The sequence below is a fragment of the Nicotiana tomentosiformis genome, chromosome 7 (genome assembly GCF_000390325.3).
Source record: "Nicotiana tomentosiformis chromosome 7, ASM39032v3, whole genome shotgun sequence".
Classification (NCBI taxonomy): domain Eukaryota; kingdom Viridiplantae; phylum Streptophyta; class Magnoliopsida; order Solanales; family Solanaceae; genus Nicotiana; species Nicotiana tomentosiformis.
Window position 1 is genome coordinate 109256494 of NC_090818.1, and position 5075 is coordinate 109261568.

General features: G+C 39.3%; 1 non-coding gene across 1 annotated transcript; it reads left to right on the forward strand.

The window, feature by feature from the left end:
- The first annotated feature begins 587 nt into the window (after nucleotides 1-587).
- LOC117276712 (small nucleolar RNA R71) lies at nucleotides 588-691 on the forward strand. Its single transcript, XR_004506983.1, has one exon. It is a non-coding gene; the product is annotated as a small nucleolar RNA R71 (small nucleolar RNA).
- Nucleotides 692-5075: the final 4384 nt, after the last annotated feature.

Here is a 5075-nt window from a genome sequence, read left to right on the forward strand (position 1 = left end):
CATCTATCTTGATAATGAAACCCTTGATTAGATCCTCTAGACCAGGCTGAATGGGCTGTTGAGGCTGAAATTGCTGCCTCTGCTGATTTTGGTATGTTGGAGCTCCTTGTCCCTGCGGTCTAGAGTTATTTTGCTGCCAAGCATTCGTAGTACCTCCAGGTGAACTCCATGAAAAACCGGGGTGCCTCTGACCCATTTCATTGAAATTGTAGTTTCCCATAACATTTACTTCCTTAGTTGAGGCTTGACACTTACGAGTAAGGTGTCCTCTTCCACATATATCACAAGCTACATGAGGCTCATTTTGTATCGAGGCTAAGGTCAGCTTCCTTATCTCTTTGGCCATAACACCAAGTTGTACCTGCACAGATGTGTTAGCATCAACCTGGTGACCACCAGTTAATCTTGTTATTTCCGCGCTCTCAGAGGGCCACTGATTAGCATCTTCAGATAACTCATCAAGAATTGTAACTATCTTCTCTAGAGTCTTTTTTATCAATGGGCCTGCAGCTGCACTGCTTAATGTTCTACGTGAGGCCGGTGTCAATCCATCCCAAAAGTTTTGGAGTTGTATCCAGAGTTCAATTCCGTTATGTTGACACTTTCTAACAATCTCCTTAAACCTCTCTCATGCTTCAAAAACAATTTCATTCTCTTTCTGGCAGAATTTATGGATTTCTCTTTTAAACTTGACCATCTTAAGTGAGAAGAAATATTTATCAAGGAATTTCCTGGTCATCTCCTCCCATGTTCTAATTGATCCCGTGTATAAGCTTCGAAGCCTCTGCTTTGCATCATCTTTAAGAGAAAAAGAGAATGCCCTTAGATACACTGCATCTTATGATATACCATTGTATTGAAAGGTGTTCATAATCTCCTCGAAGTCCATTAAATATGTGTTTGGAACTTCGTTTTGCTTCCCTCTGAAGACACATCAATTCTGAAGGATTTGAAGCAACCCTTGATTTAACTCGAAATTGTTTGTTGCAATTGGAGGTGGTCTTACACTTGATAATCCTTGATTGTAGACCGGTATAGCATAATCGCCAAGTGGTGTCCCAGGCGTGAGAGCTATATTTCCGAACTAGTCTGCACCCAAGGGTTGAATTTGAGCAATTCTACGACCCCTATCTTCTTTGTAGATAATTTGTGCATCTCTAATAGTTGCTTCTTCAGCATCCCATGCAGCTTGTTCTCATCGTTGGGCTGCTTCTCTCGCAGCCAAATCTATATTATCATCACCGTTTCCAGCCATATCTTCTTTGGTTGAGGATTGCCCAACCTTTTCTAATGCTTTGGTGATATTTCTTTCATTCCTCATTTGTCGTAGTTATTTTTCAATTTCTGGCTTGTATGGTAGCACTTCCTTCGTAGAAATTCTAGTAATGCACCACTTTGAACCTGTAAACTACGCACAATCAAAGAACACCAAACGTAAAAAGAGAAATATAAAATAAAAATAAAAGAAAAATTCTTGCATTAGCACTACAAACTATTTCCAACAATATTGATTGCCAATCCCCGGCAACGATGCCAAAATTTGACGAGCGCAACACACACACTTAAATTATACTCGCTAATCAAATATAGTATAGTATAATATCGTATTCACAAGGATTGGATTTAAAAAGTATTCTTGTAGTTTCTAGCTTGGTTGTATCCAAGATAATCAAAAGTTGAGATTTATAAGATGTCTAACTAAAATTAACTAAGAATCTAAAGCTATTGACTAATGACAATCGAAACAAGGAATAATCTAAGAAGGTTATCAGTGTGAGACAACTTTAGATAATTCACTTCTAATGTTCAAGCGAGTCTCTTGAATTCACTCAATTATTAGTTCAAACGTTCAACAGAAACTCCTCTCTCGATTAATTCTCATCATCGCAAGATGAACCAATTTAAGCTCTATGAAGATATGCAAGATTTCGTAGTGGATTAGTCTTTAGGATAACCTCTCTCGATTATCCTCCTAACTAGGTTTAATCAATGATTCAACTAGCCTATTCCGATTACTAAGAAGAATTAATGAACTCACCCAACAATATAATGCAAAGATATCACAAGTTATGCCTCTCTCGATTCCCTGAACAAGTGAATATGGATGCAACAATTAAATCATCCAAAAATAATTCAATACATAAAACTAGAGTTATAATACACAAACAATAATCAAAACACCAAATCCATCAAACCTTAAAAGGGAACTACTCCATAGACATGGAGAAATTCATCACAAATATAATTAAAATGTAGGAAAACATAGATTCGATCCAAACTCGGGTCTTGAGTGAGGAAGGAATGATGAAATCCTTGTGCTTGTCTTCTTCCCCGTCCTCCTTAGCCACCTTAGGTCTACAATATGTCAAAGGTCCAAAAAATAATATTTTTCTATGTATTTATACCAAGTAGGGTCGAGCCCAAACGAAATCACCATTTCCTAGCCGAAATAGGAAAACTTGTCAACTTATTGCTTTTCATGTGTCACACTATACGTAGCAGGGTGCGTAGCATTAATGCCTTTTCTTGTCAGACCACAAAAACCCAGCCTCTGAACTTTGTCAATTTCTGACACAAAATTACACTGCTGCATCACCCAGTGCGTCACACTAGTGCATTTCTTCAGCTGTTGCTTCTTCCTTGATTTTTGACGTCCAGAAGTGATCCTCTGTCATGCCCCAAAAATCGAGGAGCACGACCGGTGCTCAACCGAGTGAACCCGACCGAGCAAGCCTATTAGATTCCTTCTACCCAAACTCATTCATGAATAAAGAGAATATATGTTTTCCTTAATTAAACAATAAAGTGGTCATGTCTGCAATTACCAATTTCTTACCAATAGTTTCATCATTTTTAAAGTCTCAAATAGACAAGTAATACAATCACAACATAACATAGTTAGTCTTTCCCCAGCACCAATACACAACCTGCACTATGTGTACCGAACCTCTATGGATAAAGAAGAGTACAATGATAATGCCGGCAACAAGGCCCCGCCTATACCTCAACCATAATACATAAAGATCAAAAGATACATGACCCCGAGATGAAGTGGGGCTCACCAAGTCAGCTGGGAAGAAGGCATACTGCTATCACTGATCAATGTCTCCTGCTGTGGAACCACCTGCATCCATTTAAAGATGCAGCGCCCCCGGCAAAAGGGACGTTAGTACCGTCGAATAGTAGTAGTATAAAAACTAAACACCAATTTAAGAATTTATAAATACAAGATAATTATGATGAACCAGTGCGGCAATAGAATAATATAGATAACTGTCTCAACCATAGCAAGCTTATTAAAAGCTATCAACAACATTTATAGGATTTAAGATGAGATCCTATGTAACCATCTTCACACAAAGCGGCCCCGCCGCCTCACCCGATGTATGCAGGTGGATGTGTACGTACAATACCACAACTCTAATCAAGCGGCCCTTCCGCCTCACCCCAGTGTATGCAGGTGGATATATAACCACAGTACTAAGAACTTACACAAAGCGGCTATGCCGCCTTACCCCAATATATACGGGTAGTGGTGCCACAACAATACCAAAACTATAAACAAAGCGGTCGTACCGCCTCACCCTAATGTAAGCAGGTAGAGGTGCAGTCCCACAATATCATAATCCCTACACAAAGAGGTCATGCCGCCTCACCCCAATGTAAGCGGGTGGAGGTGCAGTCCCACAATATCATAATCCCTACACAAAGCGGTCATGCCGCCTTACCCCAATATATATGTGGGTGGAGGTGTATCACAATCACAATCTCTATACCATAATCCCCACACAAAGCGGTCATGCCACCTCACCCTTATGTATGCGGGTAGAGGTGTATCACAATCACAATCTCTACACAACTTGGCATAATACCTTTCACATAAATCACAACTAGAAATTATAACACGTGGATACGTAATCCATAGTTTGGGACACATCCTCAATTTATAATGCAATATAATAAGAGCATTTAAAATACAAATTGAATATATATCTTCATCACAAACTTATCAGAATACTCGATTTATAATCAACATCTCGGAACTCACAAGGATAATGAGAATTCCAACTCTTAAAGAAGAGTTTAGCCAACATACCTCAATTGAGCTTCCTTAAACTCTAAAGCGTTCTGAAATTCTTAGCAACTTCAATCTATTTTAGAAATATAACATATTGAACCACAATTAGGAAGATGATTATGGTTCTAGCTCATTTGAGCATTTTATCAAACACTAGGTATGCATTAAGGTTCAAGGTCCTTTTATGGAGGATTCCATCATCCCACAACCCAACCTTTACCATTTTTAGCTCAAGAATCTTTCTACACCCTTTGATAACACATGCATGTAAGATAACCAACCCTCTTGCCCAAAAATTATCTTGCTTATTATCCATTTCCACATAAAATTCAAAATTGAGGGTTAGGGTGTAGAATCTTACCTCTAGGATGAAGACCTAGTGAGTTTCCCTTCTCAATCTTCCAAAACTTGGGCAAGAATTGAAGAACAATTATTGGATAACACCTTCTCACTCTAGGGCACCTTCTCTCACTCTAAAATGTCATATTATCTCTCAAAAATGGCCCAAAACGTGTATTTAACGAAGTAGGGTCGGGTTTTAAAAACCCAAAAATGAAGCTCTGGAACAGGTTTTGCGGTCGCATATGGGACCGCATAATAGTTATGCGGACCGCATATCGGTCGCATAATTGGTTACAAAATAGCCAAAAGAACTGCCTGTGTATGCGGTCACTATGCGGTCCGCATAACTATTATGCGGTAGCATAATGCACCGCATAATAGTCATGCGGTCGCATAGTCGACCGCATAGCTATTTCCAGAATAGCCCTCTCCTGCTCATTTCTGCGGCCATTATGCGACCCGCAGAGTGATCGGTCGCATAATGGACCGCATAAATGTAATTTTTCGACAAACATTTTCCTTTACTTTCCTGTGCACTGTTCAACCCAAAAGATCCGAGCCGCGGCGAGATTTTCTATAATCCTCAAACACGTAAGCATAGTCCGGCACCATGAAATATTATTTTCTTTGCAAATTTTACCAGGCCTTATACTTA